The 20,356-nt window shown below is 50.5% G+C and overlaps 1 protein-coding gene across 8 annotated transcripts in view; it reads left to right on the top strand.

Annotated features, from left to right (window-relative positions):
- The window catches only part of ELMO1 (engulfment and cell motility 1), a 472,430-nt gene that overhangs the window by 336,357 nt on the left and 115,717 nt on the right, over positions 1-20,356 (top strand). The gene's annotated exons all lie outside the window — the stretch shown is intronic.

Raw genomic sequence — 20,356 nt, forward strand, 5'->3', positions numbered from 1 at the left:
CCCTCCCACCTGTGCGGGGGCTGCCGCGGGGAGAGAGATCAGGGCGCCTGTTCGGTCTCGGTCGCTGGGTGTCTTCGTGGACTGTGGGTGTGTTGAGACAGTTCGCCCTCGGCCGTGTCAAACAGGCTTGTTGTTAAACCACAAGATCTCTTTTGGAGAGCTGAGTAAGTGTATGAGGAACATTTTTTGGTTTAGAGAAAGCGTTTGGTTCTTTGAATGGAGGTGTCCTTGGGTTTTCTACAAAAGTGTGAACTTCTTATTCCTTTCTGTGAGCACATGCTGGGTGGAGGGAAGGCTGTTAACCACCTTGGAGGAAGCAGAAGCACCGTGCACACTTGTCAAGATAAGCAAAACCTCCGTCCTGAGATAAAGGCCCTGTTAATAATAGTGATGGTCCAGGTGTATGTCAGCCTTTAATTCTTCTACTTTGTCACTGTGTGGTTGGCCTCATGACCCATGTCTGCTGACCTGGTCCTAGGGACATGGCTGTTCCTAAAAGTCCAAGGGTCGGATCTCACAGCTAACCCAGGGGACCTCCGGGGCTTGTGCCTGCGACATGATATAATACATGGATTCCAGCTCGGCTTAATGTTCTCATCGCTCTCTGCCTCTGTGCCACCTTTTCTCAGAATGTACCTTTCCTTCCTTCCCACGTCGTGTCTCATCACGCTGATGATCCCTCTTCTGCCTTGAGTGTTCACTTTGAAGGACACGAGGGATGACACTGGACCCCCTGGGTAATCCGGGCTCACCTTCCCTGCTTTAAGGTGAGCTGATGAGCAACCTCAGTTCTATCTGCAACCGAAACTCCCCTTCGCCATAGAAGGTGACACGTTCACGGAATCTGGGCATTAGCCCCTGGCCTCAGGAGAAAGGCCAGCATTCCCCCTGGCGTGATGTGTGTTTAATTTGTAGGCGGATTGATTTGTAGGTGCATGTATCAGATAAAATTAATGAAACATGGGCAGATGAGCTTTTTTTGGTGTTGTCCCTTTTGCTGGTAGACCAGAATAATACCATTATTACTAATGGTAATAATACCATTAGTTGGAGTCGCAACTAATGGTTGCTCAGGCACAGCTATAATTATATCCCTTTTCTTTTATGTCCCTGTGTGAAAGCCACTAATCCGGCGTGGAAGATAACTTTCTGATTTTTTTCCCCTGCTGTCAGTCTATTAACCACTGCTCTGTTTTAGCAGATAATAAATTGGAAAAGAGAGATGTTAATCAGTTCACTTTTCTCCTTGTCATTAACTCGGAAGCAGAAGTGATTGAATTTAGGAACGAATGTGGGTTTGGTGTTACTGGCCTGAGTTCATATTTTTCTTGTCTCCCAAGATTGTCCGAATTTGAATTCGGAAATGTTGTCAAGAAGCTCAACGTCAGACTTGATTTCTCTTGACCTTTCCTTGGCATCGTCTCAGGCTCTGGCCACTGTGAAGGGACGCGTGGGTGGCGGATTGGAACGTCAACCGGAAACGTGAGGTCTGCCTTCCTCAGCTCATTACCGGAGAAGCGGGAGCCCTCCACCCAAAATTTAACTTTCCCAGCAAACAAGGCTAGATTCCGGCAGACGTGGGGATCTCTTGGACAGCCCACCTTGGGTGGGACGTGGTCTGGAGGTGTCAGGTGCGCTGGGTAGTCGATGCTGCTGCGTGAGCCGAGGTGTGAAGAGCGGCTGTCTTTCTCCGCCTCTGGAGAAAGCGGCAGATGGTTGTGTTTTTTTTTTTTTTTCATTTATATAAGAGAAGTAGGATTAGAGAGTGATTAAAATATTTATACTTTGAAAGTAATTTCTTTCGATTTCTCAGTAGAGCAGTCTCTGCAGAGTAATCCATCGATTCGGGCCATTGGGTTTGTATTCTGCGTTTGCACCTTTTATTACTAATACTCGAGAGCATGCATTATTCATGGTTATGGGCACTCGAGAGGAGACGGACGACCGCTGGGCACCTTGGCGCACGTGGGGGCCTGTCATCATGTCACCGACGCCCTCGTTTTGGAGCGGGGCAGGAGAGGGGACGCAGTGATGTGGATATTTCTGGTACAGGTGTCTCGCTGGCAGATTTTGTCGCTGGTGGCTCCCCCTTAAAACGTCTAACAAGGGTCTACACGTCAGAATCTATACCTGTGCGTGCATGGCAGTGTTTCGCAGGCTTGCGTTAGAATCAGCGAGGGGGAGGGATTTGGAGCCCTGTTAGCCCAGGGCCCCTGCACTGCACACACCGGTTAAGTCTGAGGGTGGGGTCAAAGCTACCAGTGAAGGTTTTTGTTAAGGTGGACTTGACCAGTGAAGGTGAGTCGTGTCAGTGGGATCGCCGTCAGGTGACACACGGAACATGTGTCACCAGCTGGTACACATGGTGTGCATTGGTGAGACAGTCTGTCCATGGGTCTGAAAGGCCCAGGTTCTAATCCTGGTTCTGCTACTCGGGAGCAGTACGCCTGAAAATAAAAATTGTTTTAAAAAGTGGATGCCGGTATCCCATCGCTCTCTTTTATGGTGGTGTGATATTAAGTTGAAGTCATAACGTGAGAATGCTTTGAAGTAGTAAAATGTCACGTGCAGTGGTAAAGCATTCTTTTTGTATGTAACAAGATAAATTCTGTCTATTAAAAAATGAGTAAATTGCACTTTTTTTTTTACTTTTTATTGAATTTGTTGAAGTAGCATTGCCTAGTACAATTACATAGGTTTCAGGTGTATGATTCTACAACACATCATCTGTACACGGTGCTGTGTGTTCGCCGCCCCAAGTCAGGTCTCCTCCCATCCCCATTTATCCCCCTTCCCCCCTCTTCCCTCTCCCCCCTTTTACCCCGGTAATCACCATACTGTTGTCTGTAGCGCTGAGTTGTTGTTGTTTTTTCATTGCACTTCTTTTTTTAAACTTTTAAAAGATTTTATTTATTCACTCCCAGAGAGGGAAGGGAGGGAGAAAGAGAGAGAGAGAGAGAGAAACATCAATGTGCGGTTGCTGGGGGTCATGGCCTGCAACCCAGGCATGTGCCCTGACTGGGAATCGAACCTGCGACACTTTGGTTCCCAGCCCCCGCTCAATCCACTGAGCTACGCCAGCCAGGGCTCATCGCACTTTTTAAAAGAAGACATTTTTTGGCTGCTATGTTAAAAAAAAGGGGGGGAGTGTAAAGGAAAGCTGCCTGTGTCCCGCAAATACAGTTCTTAACTGAATTAAATAACTCACTTAATGGCAGAGATCGTGTTGAAGCTGAAAATGCCGTGGAGTTTGGTGGTGTCCTCCCCTAAACAACTTTATGAGACACCTTAGTTGTCGCGATGTGACAAGCCGTGGGAATGAGCCCGGAAGTCAGCTGGTCACACGCCTCTCGTGTCCCTGCCGGCTGGTGGGTAGTGGCTCTGCAGCGGGCACCGGGTTGCCCAGGCCTCTCTGCCAAGGGGCGGCTGAGCCTTCTAGGGACCACCCAGATATCTGTTCGTAGCACCGGTGTTACTTTAGATACTCTCACATCTGCGTTAAAGATCAAGGTCCAGTGGCGTTGCTGTGCTTTCAAATGACCCAAGTGGAAGAAACTCCCGACTGGGAAACATAGCCACTCAGGAACAAAAGCCCTATTTTAAAACGTCACTTAGCAGCGCATTAAGCAAAGTGCAACATGATAGAGGTTACGATCTCAGGCTTGCAGATAAGAATCCACCCCTTCAGCTAGGAGAGCCCGGGCCCGGGGGAGAACCGGGCCCCACCCCGGACAAAGCCGCGGCTGCCCCGGCGTGGCCACAGGCTCCCAGGAGTCAGCGGGAGAGACTCTCTGGGTCAGGAAGACTGAGAGGGCGGGGCAGAGCGAGCCAGCGTCCCAGGAAACCCCCCTGGGAAGATGATCCGTGGAAAACACCCGCTAACTAGTCGCATCGAGCAGGTTAGGGTTTAGCATAAAAAAGGGATTGTTTGAAACCTAAAGGCAGCGGCTGCATAAATAGAAAAAAGAAATAGAGTTGCTCCCGAACGGCTCCCAGCTGACTGACCTTCTGTGCATGTATTTCAGGGGGCGATTGCGCATTCAGGAGCCCCCCTCTCTAGGCTAGGCCAGCTCAACGTGATGGTGAGGCAGATGCTGTTGGTTAGCTGAGCTGGCTCAGGGAATGAAAGGTGGTCTGTAACCCTCCGCATGAATAAACATGAGTGCCATTTGCATGAGGCAGGTGACTGTAAAATATCTCGGAGCGAGTTGTGAAAGGGGGCTTTGTGCCTCTGCACGCGGGGGGAGCTGGGGGGGATGCGATGCTGTTCCTCTTCATTAGAATTCCGTCGAGCGCTGCTGGTGTTGATCGGAACCGAGGCTGGTGTGGCTAATAAAGTAGGTGTGCGTTGTAATTGGAACATTAATATTTAAGGAGAGGAGAAGTCTGTTAAAGGGCCCTAATGTCAGACGCTGGGGTTATCCATTTTCCAGCTGTCTGGGCTGTTTATGAGAATTTATTCAAAAGGCCTGTCGTGTTGCACAAAGGCCTGTAGGTTTGGCACGAAGAAAATCGAACCTGCTCCAGAAGCAAATGCATCATATGAATAGGTTTATTTTTCCCTCCCATGTTTCTGTGAGAGAGGTAGCGAATGGTTTCGTGCATGCATGTGTTTGAGTGAGTGCTTTTAAACTATTCATCAGACGGGCTGCCACCGTTTTTCCTGGGGTCGGCCGTGCTGGGCTGGACAGGCATCAAAGCGTGTCTGCCCCAGTCCTCACCAGCATCAGTTATGCTGCCGAGGGGCAGCAAGGGGACCGAGAAAGAGACCAACCTCGCTGACCTCTTTTTCAGTTGGTCTCTTTCCCGGTCCGGCCCAGTGTGTGCACCTGCTAAAGGCAACTTGTGGGTCCCAGGTGCCTTGTGCACCTGGGTCAGAGACCGCGGAGCAGAGGAGCCAGAGTTCTCAAACTCTCACGTCACTGCTGTTCTTACAAGCTTTTTAGATGTGTTTCCCTCCTGCCAAATTTTAATGACGCAGATATATTGTTACCTGTTTATATAGAGTGTGTGTGTGTGTGTATACACATATATACATATTTATGTATATATCTACATAGTGCTTTGTACATGAAAAAGAGTAGGTTGAGTTTTATTTTCCACCTCCAAGAACCACCTTTCACCACCTGGGGACACAACCCTGTCCCCTCCCCACTCCTCCGCATTGAGAATGCAAGGCAGGGAGGGAAGAGCCAAGGCTGAAAGCTAGCAGAAGAGTCTGGTGACCATCCCCTGCAGCCCCCCACCAGCAGTGTGACCTTGAGCATGTCCTTGAGCTGCCAGGTTCTTCCTCATCTGCAGACTGGTAGCAGCAGCGGCAGCAGCATCAACAGCAACAACAATAACACACTAAGTCCTAGAGACGCCGCGAGGATTGGGTTGTCACAGGGCAGCTTTGTGAATTGCCCCGTACAAAGGAGAGGTGCTGATCTCCACAGATAAACCTAAGCTGACAGGGATTCGCACTTGATCTTGAAGTATAATTGAGCTGCTTTGATTCCCTGAGATAGTTTGTCCCAGTATCTATAGACCCGGATCTCTCTGTCCCTCTGAGTGGGAATCCACTGGACTTTGGTCTGGCTGTGGACGGAGATGTTGGCCGCAGCTGGATTAAAAGCAAGAAGGACCAGTTCCTAAGTGAGGAATGCACTGGCTTAGCTGACTCGCAGCCTCAGGGCACCGCTGCCGGCTGGGTGACCTCATGCAGGGGACTTAACCCAGTGAGTTTCAGGCTCATCATCCGGGAGATGGGGCCAGGGAAGTGCCCGCAGCTGGGCGGGCTCAGAGCCCTGAGCCGCGTCGGGTGGATAAACTGCTTGGCTCCATCAGGCCCGGAACACCAGGCGTCTCAGCACTAAATGCTGTGAAAGGAAAAAGGCCACTGGGGCACGCTGACAGCAGCCACTCCCAGGGACCGGGGACAAGCTCCTCCCACGGGCCGGCCAGTTCACTGAGTAGCAAGCCCATCTCATGGGCCGGCACAATGGCTTCAGCGGTACAAGGTCGAGGTGACTGATGTGAGGACACTGAGATGACCTTGGAGTGGCCCGTTGCCAGGGACTGTCTTGGGTTTGCCTTTGACAGCCCGGCTGTACCTCGTTACGAGGGGGGAGTACAGGAGGACCCGGAGGCGTCCAGAAGGCATTCGATATTGTTGACTCTGTTCATGTAATTTCCCTAAGACACGGCTGAACTGTTTAAAGTCTGTCTCAAGCTGAACTATTGGGTTTCGTTGGCTGCTTATGTGCTTTGCTTTCTCCACATTCTCTGAAACTGGAGCATTTATAAAAAGGAATGATGCTTATGATGGCTTAGTCTCTTGAATAATTTGGGATAAGACTGATATCCGTAAATATACCGGTACATCTTCTGAGTTTCTCTTTGTGCAAAATCTGGCTAAGAGTTCTCGTTTCCAAAGTCCTTCTAGAATCAGTCCACCTTTTTTTTTTTGCACGTGTAACATGTGCTAGATTCAGACTTGCCAATGATGAGAAGGAGAGGATTGGTAGGTTCTTCCGCCGGGCAGAAGTGGGACGTGTCGGTCCCTTGGTTCCCCTGCAGACTGCCCCTGACCATGACAGTTGTGATGACTCTTGAAGTTAACTGCTCCACATAACTCTCTTCGGTGACTTCTGAAACTTCTTTCCCTTCTATTACCTGCTCGCTGGGGTGCTGTATGGAATTCCCCGTTCCATTCTGGGTTATAGGGGGGACTTGACCATGGCCCAGAAATTGCTTTAAGAGTATATGGCCAATTCAAAGGAAGTCACCTACATTTTAAGTAAGGCACAATGAGATTTAGGCATTTTAAATAAAGGGCAGATAGGAATCAGAGTTGGATAGTTAAGAAGAATAAGATTAGAGGTAACCTCGTGAGGTACAAATCTACCTTGATTTAAAAGAAAATATCCATCTCGTAATTGCAAAGTAAATGATGTTAAAAGGGAGTTGGAAAATGCACATCTATGAAGGGATGTGCTCCTTAAGGTAGAACAGAAGGTTAAGGAGCAGTCGTATCGGTATTCCTTCTACCAACTGAGGCCTCAGAAGGAGGCATCCTCAGTTTGCCGACAGAATTATAGCTTAAAACAGCCACCTCCACTGACCTGGAGACCTGAGAGTATGAGAAGAACTTCGGGGCTGTTGGTATTATTTGTTACACAGCATTAGTGTGGCAATAGCTGACTTAGACACCAGCTATGCTAGTAATCTATCTCCCAGCTTTGAAACCTTCCCATCTGCCAAATGCCCTTCCACACAGCTCTGACCATATCCTTGCTTGTTGTCCATCTGGGTCCACTGCCTGCCTCATAAAGTTTCATCTTGGCCTTCCACCAAGATGTTCAGATTTCTCTTTCATTCACCTAACGTACTTTCTGTGCTTCTGTCCTCACCTGACCTGAGCGCTCCCTAGGCTCACCTGCCCACCGTTTCCTGTGCGTGCCGCAGTGCTTTCATGGCTCAGGCACTTGCTCATCCTCCTTCCCTCCACCAGAGATGACTCCCCCGTGTGCCTGCTGGCATTCAACTTGAGGATTTTGCACAAATGCCACCTCAGTGAGTTGGTGACCATCTTCTTTTCATTCAACATGAAACTCTTCACCCCTGCCCCTGCAGCATGGAGTTCAGAATTCCTTCCAGAAGGTGTCTTCTAGCTGTATAGGAGTAGTTTATTTATAAACCTGTCTTTCCAAATGAAGTCAACACATCATTGGAAGCACAAGCCATAGCTTTAAATATTAATATCCTCCAAATGTATTTTTAAGTAGTATCTGCCCAATTAACTTGAGGTGAATGTCCAATGAATACATGGCCCTAAATATTTAATTCGCTCATTATTTAAAATGGTCTACCTGGCCGGTAAGCTGAGTTAATTGTTTTGTCCCTGGAGACCATAGATACTTAGTATTCTGTAGTTCTGTAGAATAAAGAACTTTCCTGCCCCAAATGCCAGAAGATCTTATTGAGAAACACTTCTAGACCTTTCATTCCAAGTCTCTTCTTCAGATGTCAAAATTTTGAGGGAGTTACAAAATGATTTTGCCACTCATTTCTTAATAAAAGTGACAGTAGTGATTATGTTTCACATCTGTGGCTTTATGCGAAGTGAACAGAAAGCTGCAAAGACGTTGAGCAGTTGCAAAATAAACTGACGAGGAGCATGATTGGAGTCCTGAGTTAAAAAAAAAATCCCTCTGGTTCATTTTTTCACCGTCACTCATTTCTTATTTCTCTCCTAGGCCTGCTTAACCCACCTCCCCAGCCTTTGAGGAGTGTCCTGTCTCCCTTTTTGTTGGCAGGCCAGTGGGGAAACTAATGTCACTATCGGGCCTTCCCCTTTCCCGGTGGCTGCCGAGGGACTTTCCCGTGGGGAGGACAGACATCCGTCCGGAAGCCCAGCCCAGTTAGGTGACCGCCGTCTGCCCAGGCACACCCAGGAAACACGTGCAGCCGGTGTGTTCGATGGAAAACGTGGGCCCCTCACACAGCTCACAGAAATCCTCTGTTTCAGAGTACCTTTATCCCCCACAGTTCTCCGAAATTAGCAAAAAAAAAAAATGGCTTTCCCCGAGAACGTCATCAGAGTAGAAAGACTTGATTCCTGCCCCAGCGACTGCGTGCTTTAAATGCTGGGGACGGTCAGCTCCCTGGAGCCCTTCCGGCCCCCTTTCCTTGGTTCTTGTTCTCATGTCCCTTTGTGTGGCTGGGCTGGATCCGCGGGGTCTGGCAAGTGGCTTTTCGCCGCTTGAGCTGCCGCAGAAGTCAATGTCGTTGGCACACAAAGCCGCATTTCCATTTTGTGAGTCACCGGGCATGGCCTTCTGTCCAAAAGCTCCCCAGCCGCTGTGTGTTGTTGGAGCAGAAGCAGAAAAGGGTAAGCACCGTGCCTCAGGGATGCAGTTTCTAATAAAACACATCATTGCCATAAAAAGTCTGTTTAAAACGGGGAGGCCGTGGACCTGAAGCGTGTTGGAAAGCGCTGCTTGGCTTGTCTCGCGGTGGCCGGGGCGCTGGGCCACCCCGGATACTCGCTCCGAATCTCCGCTGAGCAGGCATGGGTCAGCCAGGGATGTGGAGTTGCTTTTGAGTTCTTGGGGACAGATAAAATCCCCTTGTGCACCTACCAGAAAAAATATGACTGTGAATAAAAGCATCCGTGGTTTTTCGACACAGCCTGCCAGACTATTGTATTCATTAAATGCGCATGTATCCAACACCTTAGGACCCAGGTGGTTGATGATGGAGGCCCACCTGAAGCCGTCACACGTCCTCCACCTCGGCCCCCACCCCCTCCCCCCACTCCCTCACTCCACCCACTTTCCCACTCTCCAGCCCCCTCCCACAGCTTAGGAATCAGGAGGAGGGTCTGGAAGTTCACCAAAAAAGAGTAAGTTCAAACGAGAACTTCAGTGAGTCAAGAAAGAGCCTTGACCCTGGACCCACAGTGTGGGGTTCAAATCCTAGCTCCGTGATCTCCCTGCTGGGTGACCTCGGGCAGCTGCATCGCCTTGCCCTGCTTCTTAGCCTCTTTGTTGGTGACATGTGGAACTTAGCCCAGTTGTTGTGGGGGCCAAATGAGCCAAAGTTGGACTGATCATAGGAAATGGCCAACATCTGACTACTTCGGAATGGCAGGATTTAAAATTACATTGGTTCACCCTAACGTATGGGAAGCACTTGGGCCACTTCCATGAGGGAAGGTTCAAGAAGAGTTCCATGGTCTTCTAGGCCTGGTACGAGGGGGGCTCTGCCCCTAGCTGACCCCATGACCCTGGCGGTCCTCCTACCTGTGCACTCACCACCCTTCCTTTCCAGACAGAGCTGCCCCCGTGCGCCCGAGGCGGCTTCCCCTCCTGTGCTTTGCCTTCTCTTCCTTCTCACCTGCTCTGGGACCCAGTCCGTGACCTCGTCTAACCCTGACATCTTCCGTCTCCCCTTCTTGGGTGCCGTCTTCCCGCTGGCGTGTGAATGCACTCAAATCTCCTGCATTTAAAAAAACCCGCATGAATAACTACTTCTCCGTCCTCTGCCCACCCCTCTGAGCCAAGTTCCCTCAGATGGTCGCCTCTGCTTGCTTGCCACCGCTTCTCACCGCCCACCAACGTATTGACCGGTTACGGCCTGCCTCCTGCCCTCACAGGAAATGTAACTAAACCATTGATGTGCCCCTAAATAGCCCTGCATGATATTGTCAGTACTTGAGAACCTCGTTTGTCACAAAAGCCACAGGTTTTGACAAGGTTAAGAGTGGCCTTGGATGGACATACTTAAATCTCTGCCTTCTTTGCCCTCTTTGTAGGATGTGACCCTGTTGGCCACTTATCTTACCGGGGCTTTGAACATGAGCATACACACAGGTATATACACAATACGCTGTGTATATTAGTGGGAGAAATAAAATAATTATCGTTGTTCCAGTTACTAGTGATATTTTAAAAATAAAATTTCAGAGGATGGCTACAAACATAACTAAGCCCAAGAGGAGACTGTGACCCTCACATACACTGCTATGTATTTTGAATACCTGGAACTATTCAGCCGCAGAAGGCATGGTTTCTAAGAGACGAGTGGAAATGGAGAAGAGTTGTTATTCTAATTTAAGGCTAGAAAGAAGTCACTCCCTTCAAACATGTCTCCGGCTACCTCTTGTCTGCCTTGAGGCAATGATTCCGGCATTCTGGGGGTCCAGGAACCCAAAACGTCTGACACCCACTGTGGGTTCTTGGCTTCCTACAGGAAAAAAATGCAAACTCCAGCCAGCACAGAGGTTCAAGGGAAAGTGAGTTTATTAGCGAAGCAGTGAGACAGAGAGTGGGCCACTCCACAGACGGTGCAGCCCTCCTACAGCAAGATTTGCTTCCTATATTGAGGTTTACTGAGTCGGGAGTTGGGCATTCAGTGAGGGGGAGGAATATTTAGGATTTGTCCAGGAATGGGGTGGACATTTCTTGCATTGGCCATGTGGTCTCCTTATATAGGCTTTCTATTTAGGATAGTGGTGGCATGTCCGTAGCATGCTGATGAGTTGCAGCGAGTATAATGAGGCTAGGGATTGCCGTGAAATGGAATTAGTCACCATTGGGGTTGAGCTGGTCTTCTGCCAGTTCTAAGCCATAAACCCACGGTCTCTCCATCTTCTTGGTGGTCCCTGTAGCCCCCAGCGGTTACAAGCGTTTTGCCACCTACCCTGTCTCAACAATGCTGCAGAGTTCTGGGGAAGGTACCTTTTGAAACCATGGTCTTAGATTGTAGTTAGTTGTCTACACTCTGTCTTTCTTGGCTCTACTCCTGAGAACAAAGACAAAACTTCACCTTTCGACCCCGGGATGCTTACCAAAAGAATTATGTAGGTGCTCAACAGATGTTACCTGCCTTGAATTTTTATCCAGCTGTCAACAGGGGAAAAAGAAATAGAGAAGCTTGTGGTGTTTCTTTATTTCAGTAAGCTGATAATGCTGTAAAAGGGAAAGGCATGTTCTAGAATAAACTTTGCAAACTACAGAACGAATTCAGTCCCTGAGTGAAGAGTGTTCTGTAGCTAAGATATAACAGGAGTAGGAGTGATTCTTACAGAGTGACAATTGCTTTTAGGACCAGGGGAAAAAAAAACTCTTTCAGGCATTTCCAGGAGCGAAAGAAAAGGAATTTGCATGTGTGCCTCAAAAACACCTTTCGGTTTGTATTTTGGTGATATTTGCTGCCTGGCAAAAGCCAGTGATTTTCCACGCTGCTCGGTGCGCCTGCACAGAGGCCAGAGGCTGCGGCGCTCGCAAACACACCGGCACCCCAAACCAGGCTGCGGCTGAGCCTGGGAGCCCCCCGACCCCAGCCCTGTCGTCTGTGAAGCCATTACCTCCCCTCCGCCTGTCCCTCCTTTGCAGGGGGCAGCGGACCTGCAGCTCCTCCTGCAAAAAGGAAAAGAAGAATTGTCATCCACAGTGACATTAAAGGGCCCCTTGCCACCACTCTGCTGGAGGAAACCTTGACATTTCGGTAGAATTTAGAGAAATTTGGGGGGACAGAGTTCCTGTTGGGAAATTCAGCAATTGATGACCTCATTTATAAAGCCAGGCACCACAGTGCAGCTATTTAGAGTCAGATGCTCATTCTGGGAAGAAAAAAGAAAGGTTTGCATATAGATGTTCATTTTATTGTTATTTATAGCAGCAAGAAAATGGAAAATAGCCCAAGAGTTCAGCAATGAGGATATGATAAATTAATGAGTGGGCCCATTTATTTCTATGTTAAATTTTTTCAGTCATTCACAATGACATTTGTGAACAGTATGTGAATATAAGAAAACAGTTTCTATATTATGTTAACTGTGAGGGAGCAGGATGCAAAAATCATATCCTATCTAAGGAAAAACTATAGACTAAGAGGGTTTTGACCTTGAGCTTGTGCGATTTTTAACAATGATTCCTTCTGCATGATGAGATTAATTGCAACTTTTTCTTTTTCATTATATTTTTAAAGTTACACATTTTTCTCAACTGAACATGTATGTTCTGCAGTCATATATTTTTTAAAAAGTTTAAAATAAGAGGTTGCGGAATCGTCAGCCAGCGCCAGGTAGGGCCTGGTCAGCGGTCCTGTCTTACAGGGAATCCCTGGGCCTCCACACCTCCCGTTCCGAAGTCAGGTGGAGCGGGCTCATTCTGCCTTGAAACGAAGTGTGGGTCAGAGCCAGCTGTGCTAGCTCAGCCTGCTCCTTGCGTCTTCAGCCTGCGGTTGATTGGTGCCGAGATCAAAAGCCCTCTGAGGCTCCATTTGAGGAAGACTCATGAACTGGAAGGAGGTTCCGAGCAGATGTGACAGCCTGGGAAGAAGTGAGCCAGGTGGCAGCCAGCACCTGGCCTGCCTGCAGCTCGGGTTTCAGAAGGGGAGCTTTCGAGAGTGCTTCCCGCACCCCCGTTCCCTCTGAGGCTGGGTGGGGACCGCTGAGTGGGAGGAGGAAGGAATGGGAGGGAAATGAGATGAGTCACCGAGATGTTTTCAAAGATAGCTTCGGCTCCTCGCTTCATCCACCGTGTCGGGTGGAGTGACAGGGAAGTACTCGGAAGGCTTTGGCAACCTCCCGAGGCGGAATGGTTTGCGAGAAGATTTTGTATTCTTGGCTAAGGTGCCCGAGACATCTAGAGACGGTATTCCTGGGGCGGCGTTAGTCAGTCTGACTCTAAGGCATTTGCAGAGCCGGGGACACCTCCGGGGAGAGGTCGTGAGGAAAGAGTGGGACATGCACAGTAGCAAACGTCATATGGGGATAAGTCAAAGGACGGCGTCCCGCAGAGGAAGCACCATCCTTCGGAGGGCTGTAACGTATGAATGGAGGCTCACAAGATGAGCAGATTTGACGGGAAAGACCGGAAATAGGGCACATGCAGGAAGAGAAGATGTACTAAGTGGAGCGTGACTGCTTTCCAGGCGAGGAGGGCCCTGTTCTGGGGCTCCCAAGCCTTGACAGGAACATGAGGCCCCTGAACGTTACTTGAATGAATGCAGGGCAGTTCTTTACTTCCAAGCTGGGCTTTTTTAGCGAACTATATTTTGTCAGCGTGTGTGCAGAACAGCTTATATTTCTCACGGACAATGCGTTTCCAAAAATATAGGCACGAGGACTTGTGTGTGGCCGATCCTATGAGGTTGTTCAAAATATTTGCTTCGCAATGCACGTGGCTGTCTTGTCACTGGGTTGAGAGCATTGTAGGTGGTGCTGTGGGGGCATCGGGTTTCAGGACGGCCTTGGGATGACTTGGAGGAGGAGAATTTTTGCATGCAAATGGATTGGTTATTGCCCTTTGGGGCCAATTTTTATTTATAGTATTAAATTAACTCCTTCTTAAAATACCAGCTTAAAGATGCAGGCAAGTGCTGAGCAAGTAAATAAAATTATCTTTTATCTGAGGTGAATTTCATTGCGGCACAAATTAGCTTGCAAATCTTTTTCTTTCGGAGAGTTGGGAACAACCTGTCAATATCATTTGCCGAGGGGTCACGGTCATAGTTCAAAGCCTGCTTTAATCGGAGGAAGAATGGAGAACAGGAGGGAGGGAGTGATCTGGCCGTCACAAGCTGATGGTGTTAGAAGACATCAAGGACAAGCCTGCCCTGTGGTGGCAGTCCTGAGCCACCAGGGGTGGGGACAACTGAGCTGGTTTCCCTGAAGAGGCTCTGGGGTGTCACTCAGAGTCATCGGGACTCTGGGCACACAGTGTCATTGTGACTGGCCTCCCACAAAGCCACCATTAAACAGGACACGCTCCAGAATTCCTCATGGTAACCTGCTTGGTCCCATGGGGGTCTTCACCCATGGGTACACACCTCTGGCTGTGCACAGACCACGTGGGCCCCCCTCTAAGCCCCCAAACTACTTCTGCTTTGCCTGCCCCCTCTCACGTCTCGGAACATGGCCTTTTTGGAAGTGACTGCCTAAATCTCTAGCCCTTTCCCCCTCTTCCCTCCTCACCTGGGTCAACTGTATCTACTTACCTTTGTGAATTTCACAGTTTCCTCCTGCTCAGAAGCCCTCCACACTCTTCCCCCACATTACCCTGTCCTGACACCCTGGGGTCCCCGCTGTAAGAGGAGACCAGGGCACAGGTCGTCTGTGCATCTGCGAGCAGAAAGAGGAGAGAAAGTAAGGGCCTCCAGTGTTCATTATTTGGTAAAACAGATGTAATCTCCACCAACTGCAGGAAGTTGGTTCTCCGATTCAGAATACCAGAGCATCCTTTTTTTCCTCAAAAGGTAGACTCGTTTGCATGTGAAGTTGATATGTGTTGCAGAATTCAGAGAGGTTCACTCGCGCGTCTCGTCTGAAAACCAGGAAGAAGGTGCCGGTAGCCCGGACGCGTCTCCTTTCTCAGAGGTGCAGAAACCGTTCCCCGCGTTCGTCCCATGAGACTGTCGCTCCTACCACTGGCCCCGGCGCTTTTTGCCACCATATTGCCAGAGGACGTGCTTGGCAGGGCTGAGCGGAGGGTTTTGGCATTTTCCTATTTCCTCTTGGCACGACTTCGCATCAGCCTGCCATCCTGGAATGCATTTCCATGGTATATTTGGAAAATTCGAGCTGGCACGGTGATAAGCGTTCAGAGTTCCACCACTGATTTCTTTGCAGGCACTCGGAGAGGGTGATGCATCCGCCTTGCGCCTTGCTCCTGTCCCCCTGTTCTTCCCGGGCCAGCCCGTCCCGTGTGGCCGTGCCCCAGGACTTCCGCACCTGGACCCTCCAGCCCTAGGGATGCCGATGACGGTCACTGCCAGAGGTCATGCTCTGGGAGAGGGAAGAAGAAACGTGTGGGTTGGAGATCTGTCGTTGGTGGCCCTGCTTGCTGTTGGGCTGGTTTTACTTCAGTGGTTATAGATGTTGCTTATATTTTAGGCATTTTAAGGGAAATACAAAAAGAGCCAAGTCCAGATAAGCTTCTTCATATTAATGTCTCATTAAATAGGAGTTTTGAAATGTAACTCAGCCTTAGGATGCTACCAGAACCGTCTCTCCTGCTCCAGATTCCTGGCTTATGGGGACTCTGAAGCCACGGTGTACTGGGCTGCTTCACAAGTCCTGCAGCCCGAGTCTCCCCCAGTGGGTGGTGCCTGAGGTCGTACCACTTAACGCCATGAGTCTGAGGCTCCCTTTAGGAAGACGGGCACTGTCAGTACTCACTGCGTCTGCATTTGCTATGTGTGATTCCTCCCCTTCTCCCACTGACGCCAAGGCTCTGTCCCACAGAGCTCAGCATCCAGGGACCTAGAGATAAAGCGACATTACAACACGCTCTGTAACTTCTGCTCATGATCGCCTCTTCCTGAGGGTGAGGAGAAGGGACGTAGCTCTCTGTGTACGGGGATCTTTCTAGAATGGTATAATAATTACCTCTCCTTGGGGATAGGAAGATGTAAAAGTTATCCCAACCGCACTGAGTTGAGGTTTTGCATGTGTTCTGGTTCTCAAAATGCACTGTGTAAAAAAATAAAACCAGAGATGACTAACTATATACTGGTCAACCCAACTGACTGGGAAATACCTCCCCAGGGCCTCCTGAATGAAGTACGGCCGCTGGTCTGAGCCCGTAGGGACCGCACCTCTTACCCGTCGGGGCAGAGTTCCTACTTCTGACCTCACACCCTCGGGACACGTGGTCTGGCCGGTCTGCTTCGGTTAGCCGAGCGGACGTAAGCCTGTGTGTGTGTGTGTGTGTGTGTGTGCGCGCGCACACACACGCATGCTCGCGTTGGCACGTGTGAATGGGATGGGGTGCCTTAAGGAGGTGAAGGTGTGGCCAGAGGTAAGCCTCCTGCAGCACACACCCTGTGTGTTCGGGATTTCCTTGAGGCCAATCACGTTCCTTTAAAGAGTGAAACAAGCCAACAAGAATGGGGCTCGCCGTAGTCATGTCACTAACGAAGGGGGTCATTACCATCACATCATGCCAGCGAGGAGCATGATTCCTGAGGAAAGAAAGGCAAGCCCAGGGAGTGCAAGTGATCGATCTTGAACCTGGACTCGGAACATGGAAGGATTTGCCGCTAGTGCTACCCCTTTATACCTACTAAGTAGAAGCCCCTTCGGCCCCTTTCAGTTGCTCAGTATACATGCGGTTCACTTGAGTGAGGACCTGTAGGGAGACGAGGGAGAACTGAGACAGCTAGTTTAGGACTCTTTCTGCGACAGTCATTGTATTTTGTGATCCAGAAACACATGCCCCCGAACAGAATTCTTTTTCCATTTGTGGATTTATTTTAAGAAGCATTACAAAGCATGCGAATTACCTCAGACTTGGTAATAATATATTTCATAAATCATGTTTATGGAAAGGAGTGGAATTGAATTAGCTGGAATCTGACCCAAGAAAACGCAGAGTGAATGGTGGCAGCAGGGCCTGCCCAGCGCAGCGCAGCGCAGCCCAGAGCCGAGGGGACAGGCTGCAGGTGGGACGACGCGGAAGGAGGGGTCCCCTGTGGTTTTGTTCAGATGCCGCCCGGGGAGGTGGCTGCTCCTGGAACTCTCCCGGTGTCGGGTGCGGGGCTCCCTTCTGCGCGGACAGCACGCGGGAAACCTGAACGTGGCCAGGAGCTTGCGGGTGAGCCCCGGCAGCGCTTTCTGAGCCTGTGGAGGGCCCGCCCATTAGATCCGTGCTCCAGACCGGCTCTCGGGGGCTTGACAGACAGGAGTTGGGGTGTGGCGCCAGGAAAGTGTAGGTCCCCCCGTCTCTCTGAGGTTCATCGGCAGCTGTCTAAGCTTGGCCACGCTCTCGTCATCGCACAGTCTGGGAAGGAAAACTCGGCCATGACTAACAAGTAGCCCAGCCTGTGGCCTCAGTCCCAGCACTGCTAGGCGAGGTGCCCCAGGGGGGGCGCCCAGGAAGATTCTCCGGAGACGGTAGCAGCTTCATCTCACGGGACCCCTCTGCAAACGCGGGGGAAGCTGCGCATTCTTCAGAGCTCGACCCGTGACAAGCTAGGTGGACCGGAGAGCCTGCTGCCAGCTTTCGAACAGATGAGGCGGGTGGATCGGACTGAAGGCCAAAATATGTTCTCTGTGTACCTTGAAATCCTGGTTTAAAAACGAATTTTCTGGGAGAAAAAGTAACCTGAAGAAAGCAGAGGAGGGCCGTTCACGGCGCCCACGATGACAGCCGAGCTGCCCCTCTCACTGCGGGCGGGTCCGGTAGCATCTCCAACCACCCGGCGAGCCTGGCCTGTGGGAGCCTGCGTGTCCGTTCCCCACGGGCCTGCTCACTGCGTAGCTCCTGAGCTGTGAGGTGTACCCCGTTCCCCCCCCCCCCCGCCCAATCTGGAGAACTGGCGGCTGTTCAAAGGGGGCGGCCTTGTTCCACTGTAGATGGGTCTTTGGGGAATGGTGTGGAGTAGTGAGACGTCCCCATTCTCCAAAAAAAAAGAAAAAAGCCCTTCGGCCCTCCTGCATTTTATGCATTAAAGATTAATTTAGGGTTCGTCTCCTTTTCTTTCGTGAACAAATCTCTGGGCGTGTGGTATGCCCACGAGTGCCCTACGGAGCTCGGGGAAGTTTCCTGACTCCGCTCCCTGAGACTCTGGCTTCAGAGGGAGGCAGCGGGGCCCCAGGAATCCGAGTTTCAATAAGAACTGCGGACAGTTCCGATGGAGGTGGTCCCTGCAGGTGGCGCTTCAAGGAAGCGGAGCTTGAATCCCTTGGTTCAAATCCCAGCTTCGCCCCTGTTTATTTTTGTGGCCTGGGACAAGGTAGTTAACCCCTTCGAGTCTCAGCCCCCTCATTCTGTGTAATAGGGGTAATAACCACACCTTTCAGAAGGTGTTATCGTCCTGAGGATTGACTTCGTGAATCCAGACCAGGTGCTTAGACTGCAACTGGGCTATTCATTGCTCAGTGCACGGTAGCTAGATCAGACCCACGAGTATATGGAGGCCTCGAAATAGATTGTGTCCATCAGACTGATGTCCTGTTCGCATATCGTCGAGATCAACTGAAGGGCACACGGAGTCATGCTGGTGTGTTGGGGGAGGGGTGGGAGTCAGTTAGTGGAGCACTTGAGTGGCTGCCATTGTTGGTAGTGTGACAGCCAGACTGGGGAAGGTGGTCTCTAGGGCCCTGCAGGTCTGGCCTCGGCTCCCTCTGCAGGCTCACCTCACAGCAGCCTTTTCATCAGCTCAGGTCGTTCTCACTGTGGTCAGCCACACGGGCTGCTTGCAAGTCCCAGAGCCGCCCCACTCCTGGCCCAGGTCCTGTTGGACTGATGCTGGTGCGCGTATCACCACTTACGTCTCAGATGCTAACCTATCACCTTCAGTTCACTGACCTGGACCCTTAGATCTGAGCTCAAATATCACTTCTTGCAAGATATACTTCCTCCCCCCTCAGTAAGTCTTTTCATTACGTGTCTTTAGGCCCCTTCTATGAGAGTCATTACCATTACGCTGTAAGACAAAAGCAGTGTTACTTTGTGTTGTCGCTAGCACAGTGTTCTCACTGGGTGTTTGTGAGTAACAAACTAATGGTTAATTCTGGTTCAGGGAAAACCTGGTTGAAACGACATGTTTCTGCAGAAAAGCAGCGGCGATTTGGACAGTCTCGGGAAGGTGACGGGGCCCAGGGGTGTGGGTCCCCGTGCTGGAATGGAGAAGACAGGGCATGTTACAGATGTTCCAGAGAGACGGTAGGGAAACGCTGAGGTCTCCGTGGCCCGTGCAGGCGGAGGCAGTCTGGGCAGAGCTGAGAAAGATCGCTAGTGTTGGATTTGGCAGCCCGGGAGGAAGAACTTGGGTGAGAATTTCTTCCCAAGCTCACAGTGGCACAAAGAGGCAGAATGGAAAGCCAGGGTTCAGATTCTGGGAAGAGCAAATCCAACCTCCAGACCCCTGAGCCAAAGCCGAGCACTTGCAGATGGGTGGCAGTGGGGTTAGCACTGAGGGTCCTGTAGGGATAAAGGAGCCCGGGCTGCTGTTGCTTGCAAGGCAGTGAGCGTGTGGCGAATGCATAGTTCACCTTGGATTCCAGAGCCAGAGACATGCAAGGGGGAGGTCTCCGCTCCCGCCCCCCAACCCCCAGGCCTGGTCTGTCGTTAATGGTTTGTGGGCAGCGGGTCTGGCAGAGAGACTTTTAGGAAAACGAAGGTTCATGACCATTGGGCAGAGAATCATTTTTTTTCTTTCTAGTGGAAGCCAGAATCATGGCCCTCTTTGCCACTTAGCATTCTCAGTGGATCTCTGTAGGACTGAGGACTTCCTGCAGACACCCACCTGTGCCTTGACCATCTGATCTCTGCCTGGGTCCCACCAGGCCAGGCAGCCATTCATTGCTCAGTGGTGCCCCCTGCTGTTGAAGAGAAAGATAGCAGTGCATGCAGAGTGGGTGACATTAACTCTGCACAGGTAGGTGGCCAGGAGGATTTGGAGCAAGCGGGGGAGGAGTCTGAGGAAATCCAGGGAAGCCCCCAGGGAGGCCTTGGACAGATGCTAATGCAGAGAAGAAGCTGGGCCTAAAGATTATGCTTAAAAATCTCCCACAAACTTCCCGGGGTAATTCCTTCATTCCAAAGGTTTGCTGGGAACTGTGGCCACCATGCCTTCTCAGAAATGCCACTGCAAACTTTTACTGGGGGAGTTTCTGAGCTCTTAGATGACATATCTTTTAAAAGATACCCCAGGCATTTTTAGGCGAGCCTACGATAAGTTTTAACAAGGAGTGGAGGCACGGGAACGGGTGTTTATTGTCATCCTGGGAAGGAGTCATCGGAGTGTGGGTCCTCCCGGGCACCCTGCTGGGACGCACTCTAGCGTGCACGAGTTTCTGGGCACGTGAGCACGCCTGGTGTGCGTGTGCTGCGTGTACCCAGGGAGGCGGTTACACGGT

This window comes from Phyllostomus hastatus, unplaced genomic scaffold (genome assembly GCF_019186645.2).
Source record: "Phyllostomus hastatus isolate PE091 unplaced genomic scaffold, TTU_PhHast_1.1 phas_scaffold_78, whole genome shotgun sequence".
In the NCBI taxonomy this organism is placed as follows: domain Eukaryota; kingdom Metazoa; phylum Chordata; class Mammalia; order Chiroptera; family Phyllostomidae; genus Phyllostomus; species Phyllostomus hastatus.